We start from the raw sequence: 13284 nt of genomic DNA, 5'->3' as shown, positions 1-13284 counted from the left end.
TGACACTTAAAGGATTGACGGTGGATATGCAATGGCAAGCATTTAAAGGTTGCATGGATGAACTACAACAATTGTTCATCCCAGTTTGGCAAAAGAATAAATCAAGGAAGGTAGTGCACCCGTGGCTGACAAGGGAAATTAGGGATAGTATCAATTCCAAAGAAGAAGCATACAAATTAGCCAGAGAAAGTGGCTCACCTGAGAACTGGGAGAAATTCAGAGTTCAGCAGAGGAGGACAAAGGGCTTAATTAGGAAGGGGAAAAAAGATTATGAGAGAAAACTGGCAGGGAACATAACTGACTGTAAAAGCTTTTATAGATATGTAAAAAAGAAAAGACTGGTAAAGACAAATGTAGGTCCCCTACAGACAGAAACAGGTGTATTGATTATAGGGAGCAAGGACATGGCAGACCAATTGAATAATTACTTTGGTTCTGTCTTCACTAAGGAGGACATAAATAATCTTCCAGAAATAGGGGACAGAGGGTCCAGTGAGATGGAGGAACTGAGCGAAATACATGTTAGTAGGGAAGTGGTGTTAGGTAAATTGAAGGGATTGAAGGCAGATAAATCCCCAGGGCCAGATGGTCTGCATCCTAGAGTGCTTAAGGAAGTAGCCCAAGAAATAGTGGATGCATTAGTGATAATTTTTCAAAACTCGTTAGATTCTGGACTAGTTCCTGAGGATTGGAGGGTGGCTAATGTAACCCCACTTTTTAAAAAAGGAGGGAGAGAGAAACCGGGGAATTATAGACCGGTTAGCCTAACGTCGGTGGTGGGGAAACTGCTGGAGTCAGTTATCAAAGATGTGATAACAGCACATTTGGAAAGCGGTGAAATCATCGGACATAGCATAGATTTGTGAAAGGAAAATCATGTCTGACGAATCTCATAGAATTTTTTGAGGATGTAACTAGTAGAGTGGATAGGGGAGAACCAGTGGATGTGGTATATTTGGATTTTCAAAAGGCTTTTGACAAGGTCCCACACAGGAGATTAGTGTGCAAACTTAAAGCACACGGTATTGGGGGTAAGATATTGATGTGGATAGAGAATTGGTTAGCAGACAGGAAGCAAAGAGTGGGAATAAACGGGACCTTTTCAGAATGGCAGGCGGTGACTAGTGGGGTACCACGAGGCTCAGTGCTGGGACCCCAGTTGTTTACAATATATATTAATGACTTGGATGAGGGAATTAAATGCAGCATCTCCAAGTTTGCGGATGACACGAAGCTGGGTGGCAGTGTTAGCTGTGAGGAGGATGCAGAGTGACTTGGATAGGTTGGGTGAGTGGGCAAATTCATGGCAGATGCAATTTAATGTGGATAAATGTGAAGTTATCCATTTTGGTGGCAAAAATAGGAAAACAGATTATTATCTGAATGGTGGCCGATTAGGAAAAGGGGAGGTGCAACGAGACCTGGGTGTTATTATACACCAGTCATTGAAAGTGGGCATGCAGGTACAGCAGGCGGTGAAAAAGGCGGATGGTATGCTGGCATTTATAGCGAGAAGATTCGAGTACAGGAGCAGGGAGGTACTACTGCAGTTGTACAAGGCCTTGGTGAGACCACATCTGGAGTATTGTGTGCAGTTTTGGTCCCCTAATCTGAAGAAAGACATCCTTGCCATCGAGGGAGTACAAAGAAGGTTCACCAGATTGATTCCTGGGATGGCAGGACTTTCATATGAAGAAAGACTGGATGAACTGGGCTTGTACTCGTTGGAATTTAGAAGATTGAGGGGGGATCTGATTGAAACGTATAAAATCCTAAAGGGATTGGACAGGCTAGATGCAGGAAGATTGTTCCCAATGTTGGGGAAGGCCAGAACAAGGGGTCACAGTTTGAGGATAAAGGGGAAGCCTTTTAGGACCGAGATTAGGAAAAACTTCTTCACACAGAGAGTGGTGAATCTGTGGAATTCTCTGCCACAGGAAACAGTTGAGGCCAGTTCATTGGCTATATTTAAGAGGGAGTTAGATATGGCCCTTGTGGCTATGGGGATCAGGGGGTATGGAGGGAAGGCTGGGGCGGGGTTCTGAGTTGGATGATCAGCCATGATCATAATAAACGGTGGTGCAGGCTCAAAGGGCTGAATGGCCTACTCCTGCACCTATTTTCTATGTTTCTGTAGTCCGTCCTGCCTGATTGGTTAATCCTTGTCCAATCAGGTTTGCACTCTCCCACCCTTTTTACAATCGAATTCCAGTTCTTTCTTATAGCAAGACCCTCATATGTGTTAAAATTCATTTCCTCTGATTTTATTTGAATGGCTTCCTTTACCAGGTGGTCCCAAAAGTCATTGTCACAGCACAGTTTTGCATGATTTTGTTCTACATATTTGCACGTTCTTTAATGGGTTCTATTGAGTTTCTTTGTTTTGTGGCTGCCTGTGAGATGAATCTCAAGGTTGTTTATAGTGTTCATACCTTGACAATAATTGTACTTTGAACCCTAGTGGTGTGGGTCCTGAGGCTTCTGTAGAATTGAAATGGGTGGCCACCAGGAGATCACGCTTTTTTCTGGCGGACGGAGGGTAGGTGCTCGGTGAAGCAGTTTCTCAATCTATGCCAAGTCTCACCGATATACAGAAAGCCACACCAGCAGCACCGGATACAGTAGGTAACCCCAAAAGATTCACAGGTGAAATGTTGCTTCACATGGAAGGACTGCTTGGGGTGCTGAATGGTGGTGAGGGAGGTGGTGTAGGGACAGGTGTGGCACTTGTTCCGCTTGCAAGGGTAAGTACCGGGAGGGACGAATGGACAAGGGAGTCATGTCGGGCGCAATTCCTGCGGAAAGTTGGGAGGGAAAGATGTGCTTGTGATGGGATCCCATTGGAGATGACAGAAGTTGGATGCAGAGGACACTGGGTTGGTAGGTGAGGACAAGTACTTACAAAGGTAGAGGAATGTACTTTTGTTGAGCATAAAATTTGTGCAGCTCTTTTCAATAGACATACCTGTGCACATTATCTCGCAGTCCCAAGATCACCAACATTCCCCTGACAAACTCTTCTATTGCAACCACAAAAGAAACAGACAAAGAAATTACCATCCCACATTCTGATTTATACATAGCTTAAACATAGATAATGAAGAACCAATGGGACTGATTTATGATCAGACTAGTTATTGTCAGAGCCACTAAAGTTTAAATGGAAATTATGACATTTCACAGCTAATATCGGCTTTGGAAAATGTGATCGATTTATTACTGAAACAGTGATTAGGCAGTTGTTTTTAAATGACTGCTCTTTCATACAACTGTATCAAGGTTAATGCTCAATGTCTGACCCATGTATCTAGTTGATTTTGAAACACAAAACCCAGGAAGATCTTTTAGTCCCTTCATAAGACAGGAGCAAAATTAGGCCATTTAGCTCATCAAGCCACAATTTAATTGTGTCTTTAGCTTTCTTTACTATTTGATGAAGATCAGGGTTGATCAATAATTTGCACTCCATTTTGGGGTGTTTAAATGGGGAAATTTAAAGCAAAAATCAGAATTTTCATACAATTTACACCTTTGAATATATTTCAAGGAGTATCTATGAAAGGTTGCTCTATTCTTTTCATCCCTTGCCACTGTGAGGTTACATTTCTGGCCACATGAACCCATAATGACTTCTTCAGGGTCTTGGTTATAGAACAGCTTGGGCAACAACAAGTGGGACTGATCAGCCTGATTTCTTGGTTCCAAACACCTTTCTTCTCAGTCCAGTCCCTGCTCATTTACACCCTTGACACTTTGGATACACTCCAACAGTTTCCAATTTCCTGGCCCAAAGAGTTAATCTTCCCCCATGTTCATACAAACCATTTACACCAGGGGTCCCCAACATTTTTTGCGCTATGCACCGGTTTATTATTGACAATATTCTTGCGGACCGGCCGACCGGGGGGTTGGGAGGGGGGGGTGGTTAGGGTTGCCAACGGACTAGAGTAGCAGTCAAATATGTTGTGTTTACCCCGAGAAAGACTACCATGACCATGAAACCTTGCGCGGGCACCAGTGCACATGCGTGTACGTGCCAATTTTTTTCTATAAATCGTTTTTGGCGATTCTGTTTGGCGGGGGTGTTAATCACAACCGGAATATAGGTGATAAGTTGCTAATACACTCAATTTCGTTTCTAAAAGGGTTTATCTAACAAATTTAATATTAAACACACAGCACATATTTTCCTCGCATGAATATAGTGATAAGTCACTTATAGGTCAATAGCATCATAACATTTTAAGTATCGTTTGGATATTAAACACATAGCACATATTTTCCCCGTATGAACATATAAAATCATTGCAACACACCAATATCGCTGAATCAGTGGGAGCCTTGGGCTTGTTTCCCTGCAATAAGACGGTCCCATTGAGGGGTGGTGGGAGACAGCGATACTCGAAGGGGGTTCCTTATGTCCAGTCTATTCCGCAATTTAGTTTTCGTTGCATTCATTGCAGAGGTATGTTGGAAATGGAAGCAACGTTTTCAGTGCTTTCGTGGCTATCTCAGGATACTTAGCCTTGACTTTGATCCAGAATGCTGGCAGGGATGTTATGTCAAACACACTTTTCAGCCCGCCGTCATTTGCAAGCTCGAGGAGTTGATCTCCTTCCCGCGCTGACATGGATGACGCGTGTGTAATGACCTCGCGTGCATTCCAAGCTCAACAGTGGGTGTGACAGGGAATGTAGAAAGGTGCAGCTGACTCATATCGTTTCCTCGTGGCCCAGTAGCACATGCTTTGGGGACCGCTGATCTACACCTTCAGGTCAGGTTCCTGAGAGTCCTCTGCTTCTTCCTTGAGCAGAGACCCAACCAGTTACCCTCCGCAACGTTCCTAGCCACCTGACTGAACTAGTTCTCACCCTGAAGAGCTTCAACTTCACTCACCTTTCTCCAGATCAAACGTGGAGATATGGGCACTGGTATATGCCTAAGTCATACCTGTTTATGTAGGATATGAGGAACAGTCTTTGTTTCAGACCTGCTCAGGTACATCATCTCTTACACATCGACTACAATGGTGCTGCTTACGGCACTCAGGCTCAACTCACATTTCGTCACTTGCTGCCAATTTCCACCCAGGTTTCACCTTCCATTCTCTTTCTAATTCTTTCTGCCTCCATCGCAGGGGATAGGTTAGTCACAAATATCATTATAAACCCACAAACACCTGTAAAGACTCCATTCTTTTCTCCCTGTTCCTTCACCTCCTTCATACTTGATCAAAAAAAGCTATTCACAGATGTGCTCCTGACATAACTTCCTCTATTCTAAATCGTGGTTTGCCCTGTACCAAAATGAATAGAATCTTTGACTGCATTTTACCTATCTCCTCTTCTGCTTCTGCTCTCATTCCTCTTCCAGGACAGAGCAAGAAGAGAGCGAGACACACACACACACACACACACACACACAAGAGGCTATAGATGCTAGAATCTGAAGCAAGAACAGAGTCCGTCTGGTCCTCATCAAGCTCTGCATTCAATAAATCACCCTCTACCAGCTCCAGCAGAATTCCATCGCCAGACATATATTTCTCCTCCACTTCCAGCATTTAAACAAACTGCTCCCTTTATGACCCTCTGTTCCCTATCATCCACTCTCCACAAGAAATAGGAGCAAGAGTTGACCATCTGGTCTGTGAAGTCAGTTGTGCCATTCAATAAGATCATGGCTGATCTTGTCATGGACTCATCTCCACCTGTCTACCTTTCCATCATAACCATTAATGACCCTGCTGTACAAATATCCGTCTAACTGTCCTAAGAATATTCATGCCTCTACTACAAATTTCTCATCACCTCCAATTTATTCCCCAAATTTTGGGGTGGCTAGTTTGAGCAGTGCCAGCAACACAGGTTCAATTCCTGCCGCTCTCTGTAAGGAGTTTGTACAATCTCCCCACAACCATGTGGGTTTGCTCCAGTTTCCTCCCTCATTCCAAAGAAATTCAGGTTAGTGGGTTAAATGGCCATATGGGTGTAATTGCATGGTGCATGCTCACTGGGTCAGAAGGCCCTTTTACTGTGCATTATCTCTAAATAAACAAATAACAAATCTTGGGTCTATTTCCCTTAGTTCTCATTTCACTTTCCATCTTAGGACACTCTCCTGTGCTACTGCAAGAGATGCAAAGCTTGTCCTGTCATCCCTTCCCATCATGCCAAACAGACTTTTCAACGGAGCAGTGCGTCACCTGTATGCCTTCCTCTCTCATACATTGTACTCAATATTCATGATGCAGTCTTGCTACACTGGAGGAACGAGTTGCATGATCACTTTTAGGCAGCATCTGCATTCAATCCACAGCAGCTTCAGGACTTACACCATCAGGTTCAGGAGCGGTTACCAACCCTCAGCCATCAAGCTCTTGAATCAAAGGGGATAACTTCACTTGCCCCATCTTTGAAATGTTCTCACAACCTATGGACTCACTTTCAATGACTCTTTATCTCGTGTTCTGGATATGTATCGCTTATTTATTTAGTATTATTATTTCTTTCTTTTTGTATTTACACAGTTTGCTATATTTTCCATACAGGTTGAATGTCCAAGTTGGGCGGTCTTTCATTGATTCTGTTATGGTTATTATTCTATGGATTTATTGAGTATGCCCACAAGACGATGAGTCTTAGGGTTGTATATGTGACATATATGTACTTCGATAATAAATTTACTTTGAACAATATTGATCACCCATTGCCAGCTACTTAAATGCCACTCTGACCTGTCTGTCTAAGGCCCTTGCACTCACAGAGTTGTAGAACAATACAGCAGCTAGCTAGTCCCAATTTCCTGCATTCATCCTGTATCCCTCCAGGCCCCTCCCATCTACCTATCCAAGTGCTGCTTCAGTGGAAATACAGTGGATTTCGCTTTATTTGGACACATTGGGACCAGTACATTTCGATCCAATTAAGTGGCTGCCCCAATTAGCTGAAGTTTCATAGAAATAGTTAACAGGTATATATAAAAAATTACTATTTGAATTATGTATTTAAATGAAACTAGAACATTACCAATGCTAGCACAGTACTATAAAACTGTGTATTAATTCCTAATAGTTACCACTGCAGGAATTCATCCTGTGTGCTGCTGTGTTCTTTTGATTGACTGTAAATGAACAAAATCAGCACACACACACACAGCAGATAATGGACAACCTTCATACAATGCTTTTGATGATTGCATCTTCAAAAGCTTCACTTTTCTTGTAACATTCAAAATGATTATCAATACTTTCAAGTTCTTGGTAGTTTCTAACTTGCTGAATTTTCACTCCCAGCTGTTTCTGACATTTCCAAGCCTGAATGCTTGAAACTGCAGTGAGCAAAACAGTTCTGAGTGACTTACTGCTTATTTCTTGCCAACTACCTGTGATAAAAGTCACTGCTTTTTGAACTCAAACACACACAACTGATGCTATTTAAAATCTGTTCACTCTCGTGTATAACAGCCACACAAGTACACGCGACGGTGTCCTGCCCCAATTAAGCAGCATAGAGTCACAAATAAATAAAGACAATCCCAGCTACTTTCTTGATTAGCTTTTGTTCTTTAAGAATTGCCCCAAATATGTGACTGCCGTGATTAACCAATGGCCCAATTAACCAGAATCCACTGTATAGTATCTAGCTCAAGCACTTCCTTTGTCAGATCGTTCTATATACTGACCACTCTGTGCAAAATTTGCTCTTCAGGTCCCTTTTAAATCTCTCCCCCCTCACCCTAAACCTATGCCCCCTAGTTTCGAACACTGTTTAAATAAACTCCAGTGCAGGATTGAGGAAAATCACTTTGTGTTTCAGCTGAGCAGACTGCACTCCCTGGACTCGGTATGAATTCCCTGACTGTGGGTAGATAGCTCTTTCTTTCTGTCTGTATCAGAACAGGCCGGTTCTGACAGTGATCTATCTATGCTCCTGGCTCAGTTTCTCTCTTTCTTTTAGTATTGTCTGCCTGCTGAGTATGCCCTGCAGTCCTGCTGTTGGCAACACCCAACATTATGGTCAACATTGGCACTGTGGCTCAGACTTGATTGCTTTTTAGGGTCATAGGAATGTTATTAAGAACAGAAAGGGTAGTTAGGGGTCAGGTTAAGGTTTAGGGATATGTCCTATCTTCAGAGGAAATGTATTATCAAAGTACCTATACCATACATCACCACAAAAAACCCTGAGGTACATTTTCTTGCAAGGATACTCCACAAATCGATAGAATTGTAACTATAATATGATCAATGAAAGATGAAGCAGAGTGCAGAAACTGCAAATGAAAATATAAATATATAGTAATAAGTAACAAAAACATGACTTAATGAGATAAAGAGTCCTTAAAAGTGAGGTCATTGATTTTGGGAACACCTCAATGGATGGGTAATTGAGTGTAATTATTCCCTTTTGTTCAGGAGCCTGATGGCTATGGTGTAGTAACTGTTCTTGAAACTGGTGGTGTGAGTCCTGAGGTTTTTGTACCTTCTACCTGATGGCAGCGGCGAGAAGAGAGCATGACCCTGGAGGTGAGGATCTCTGATGATGGATGCTGCTTTCCTACAGCAGTGTTTCACGTAGATATGCTCGATGGTTGGGAAGTCTTTACCCATGATGTACTGGGCCGAATACTGGATTTTTTGTTCAAAGGCGTTGCTGTTTCTACGTTAATATAGAATGCAGAATGTAGTGTTACTGAGAATGAGCAGCGCAGGTAGACGGGACAGTGCAAGGACCACAGTGAGGGAGACTGAGAGTTCCCTCCATTTCCCTTTTAGTAATGTGAGATTGAAGTAGGTACAGTCGTATCATTTATGAAGCATTTGAATAGGTACTTAGATTAGACTATGAGGACACTCAGTCCCCGTTTATTGTCATTTAGAAATGCATGCATTAAAAAATGATACAATGTTCCTCCAGTATGATATCACAGAAACACAAGACAGACCAAGACTAAAACTGACAAAAACCACATAATTATAACATATAGTTACAACAGTGAAAAGCAATACCGTAATTTGATAAGAGCAGACCATGGGCATGGTAAAAAAAAGTCTCAAAGTCCCAATAGCCCCAACATCTCACGCAGACGGTAGAAGGGAGAAACTCTCCCTGCTGTGAGCTTCCAGCACCGTAAACTTGCCGATGCAGCATCCTGGATGCACCCGACCACAGTCCGACTCTGAGTCCGTCCGAAAACTACGAGCCTTCAACACCGAGCACCATGCACCATCTCTGCCGAGCACTTCAGCCCCGCCCCAGCTGCCAAGCAACAAGCAAAGCCGAGGATTTGGGGCCTTCCCCTCTGGAGATTTTGGATCACACAGTGGGATGGTACATTGAGGGCTATGGGCTAAACACAGGAAAATGTGTCACTGGGGTCAGCATGGACTTGTTGGGCTGAAGAGCTTGATTCTGTGCTCTTTACTCATGTATTAAAGGCCTAATAAAAGTCTGATAACTGTGGGATAGAAGATGTCCCCTGAGCCTGGTGGTGCACACTCTCAAGCGTTTGTATCTTCTGCAATACACACAGAACGCTGGAAGAATTCAGCAGGTGGACATCTATGGAAAAGAGTAAATACACAAAGTTTTGGGCTGAGACCCTTCTTCAGGACTGAAGAGGAAGGGGGAGGATGCTAAAATAAAAAGGTGGGGGGAGGAGGAGGATAGCTGGAGGGTGATAGATGAAGCTAGGTTGATGCTGATAGGAGAGGAGAGTGGACCACAGGAGAAAGGGAAGGAGGAGGGGACCCAGGGGTAAGTAGAAGGCAGATGAGAGGAAGTAAAAGGTCAGAGTGGGGAACAGATGAAGGGGAGAAAATTGTTCACCAGAAGGAGAAATCAGTATTCATGCCATCAGGTTGGATGGTACCCAGACAGAATATAAGCTGTTGCTCCTCCACCCTGAGAGTGGCCTCATCTTCCGCCTGATGGGAGAGGGGATAAGAGAGAGTGATCAGGGTGGAGTGGTTCTTGCTAAATTTGGTTGCTTTGCAAAGGCAGCAAGAAATGTGAACGGTCTCAGTGGGGGGAAGGTTGGTTTGGAGACCCTTATTAGTGTTGGAATGTTGAAATGTCTCTCAACAAATATCAGTGCATTGAAAAACAGGGGAGTTTACAGAAAAAACTGTGTACAAAACTGATCATAATCTGATATAACATGCAGTAAATGCTGGAGGAACTCAGCAAGTCAGGCAGCAACTATGGAGAAGAGCAAACTATCATTTCTCAGACACATGAGATTCCGCAGATGCTAGAAATTCAGAGCAACACACACAAAATGCTGGAGGAACTCGGCAGATCAGACAGCATTTATGGAAAGGAATAAACAGTCGATGTTTTGGGCCAAGATCTTTTATCAGGAATGAAGTGTTAGTCCTGATGAAAGGTTTCAGCCCAAAACGCCGACTGTTGATTCCTTTCAACAGATGCTGGCTGATCTGCTGAGTTCCTCCAGTGTACGTTAAACTGTCAATTTTATCTAAATTATTTCAGGAGCTATGACTGCCAGTTTCCATCTGAGGTCAGAGCAATGCACACTTTGTTTGAGTCTGAGACATTCCTATTCATGGAAATTTTAATGAGTGCTTCCAAATGTGGTATTTTTATAAATACGTCACGTGGGGTTGAACAAATAGGATGAAAGTTACGGATGCTTTGTACCACCAGGAGAATACAGCTGTGATGCAACAGGCTATTTTAGGAACTGTTGATTCTGCAGAAGGTCACAAAATGTTGGCTCACTTTAAGGAGACAGAAAATGAACAAGATGTAAACATTAATACAATGATGCAACATGCATAAGTCGGCCAGCACAGTCATCTAGCTGTTTGCATAAACAGTATCTACCGTGGAGAAAAGGCTCATAAGCATGGTATATATCCTTTTGAAGTTCTGCAGAACTTCTGCTAAAAAGCCAGTTCACTGATATGTGACCATTGAGTGTGCTGCATTGCCTTTTCTGTTTTAATTAATAGCTCGCCGCCCCAATGCAGTTTGCCTCTTTCAGCGCTTCCTCTCCCCCAGAGGCCGAATGCAGCAGGAAGCAGACTCGGAGCCACACAGCACAGAAACATGTGCTTCAGCCCATCTTCATCATGCCAGTGGCAATCGTTTGTGACAATTTCTAACCCAACTGCAGTATTTTTAAAATTCTTTGTACAAAAACATTATGGTTTGAATGAGCAACACACATCAAGGTTGCTGGTGAACGCAGCAGGCCAGGCAGCATCTCTAGGAAGCGGTGCAGTCGACGTTTCAGGCTGAGACCCTTCGTCAGGACTAACTGAAGGAAGAGTGAGTAAGAGATTTGAAAGGGGGAGGGGGAGATCCAAAATGATAGGAGAAGACAGGAGGGGGAGGGATGGAGCCAAGAGCTGGACAGGGGATAGGCAAAAGGGATACGAGAGGATCATGGGACAGGAGGTCTGGGAAGAAAGACAAGGTGGGGGGACCCAGAGGATGGGCAAGGGGTATATTCAGAGGGACAGAGGGAGAAAAAGGAGAGTGAGAGAAAGAATGTGTGTATAAAAATAAGTAACAGATGGGGTACGAGGGGGAGGTGGGGCCTTAGCGGAAGTTAGAGAAGTTGATGTTCATGCCATCAGGTTGGAGGCTACCCAGACGGAATATAAGGTGTTGTTCCTCCAACCTGAGTGTGGCTTCATCTTTACAGTAGAGGAGGCCGTGGATAGACATATCAGAATGGGAATGGGACGTGGAATTAAAATGTGTGGCCACTGGGAGATCCTGCTTTCTCTGGCGGACAGAGCGTAGGTGTTCAGTAAAGCGGTCTCCCAGTCTGCGTCGGGTCTTGCCAATATATAAAAGGCCACATCAGGAGCACCGGACGCAGTATATCACCCCAACCGACTCACAGGTGAAGTGTCGCCTCACCTAGAAGGACTGTTTGGGGCCCAGAATGGTGGTAAGGGAGGAAGTGTAAGGGCATGTGTAGCACTTGTTCCGCTTACACGGATAAGTGCCAGGAGGGAGTTCAGTGGGGAGGGATGGGGGGACGAATGGACAAGGGAGTCGCGTAGGGAGTGATCCCTGCGGAAAGCAGAGGGGGGGGAGGGAAAGATGTGCTTAGTGGTGGGATCCCGTTGGAGGTGGCGGAAGTTACGGAGAATAATATGTTGGACCTGGGGGCTGGTGGGGTGGTAGGTGAGGACCAGGGGAACCCTATTCCTAGTGGGGTGGCGGGAGGATGGAGTGAGAGCAGATGTACGTGAAATGGGGGAGATGCGTTTAAGAGCAGAGTTGATAGTGGAGGAAGGGAAGCCCCTTTCTTTAAAAAAGGAGAACGCCTCCCTCGTCCTAGAATGAAAAGCCTCATCCTGAGAGCAGATGCGGCGGAGACGGAGGAATTGCGAGAAGGGGATGGCATTTTTGCAAGAGACATGGTGAGAAGAGGAAAAGTCCAGATAGCTGTGAGAGTCAGTAGGCTTATAGAAGACATCAGTGGATAAGCTGTCTCCAGAGACAGAAACAGAAAGATCTAGAAAGGGGAGGGAGCTGTTGGAAATGGACCAGGTAAACTTGAGGACAGGGTGAAAGTTGGAGGCAAAGTTAATAAAGTCAACGAGCTTTGCATGCGTGCAGGAAGCAGCGCCAATGCAGTCGTCGATGTAGCGAAGGAAAAGTGGGGGACAGGTACCAGAATAGGCACGGAACATAGATTGTTCCACAAAGCCAACAAAAAGGCAGGCATAGCTAGGACCCATACGGGTGCCCATAGCTACACCTTTAGTTTGGAGGAAGTGGGAGGAGCCAAAAGAGAAATTATTAAAAGTAAGGACTAATTCCGCTAGACGGAGCAGAGTGGTGGTAGAGGGGAACTGATTAGGTCTGGAATCCAAAAAGAAGCGTAGAGCTTTGAGACCTTCCTGATGGGGGATGGAAGTATATAGGGACTGGACATCTATGTTCCGTGCCTATTCTGGTATCTGTTCCCCACTTTTCCTTCGCTACATCGACGACTGCATTGGCGCTGCTTCCTGCACGCATGCAGAGCTCACTGACTTTATTAACTTTGCCTCCAAATTTCACCCTGCCCTCAAGTTTACCTGGTCCATTTCCGACAGCTCCCTCCCCTTTCTAGATCATTCTGTCTCTGTCTCTGGAGACAGCTTATCCACTGATGTCTTCTATAAGCCTACTGACTCTCACAGCTATCTGGACTATTCCTCTTCTCACCCTGTCTCTTGCAAAAATGCCATCCCCTTCTCGCAATTCTTCCGTCTCCTTTTTTAAAGAAAGGGGCTTCCCTTCCTCCACTATC

This window comes from Mobula birostris, chromosome 8 (genome assembly GCF_030028105.1).
Source record: "Mobula birostris isolate sMobBir1 chromosome 8, sMobBir1.hap1, whole genome shotgun sequence".
Classification (NCBI taxonomy): Eukaryota; Metazoa; Chordata; class Chondrichthyes; order Myliobatiformes; family Myliobatidae; genus Mobula; species Mobula birostris.
The sequence above is the reverse complement of the archived record's forward strand: the minus strand, read 5'-3'. Positions refer to the sequence as shown.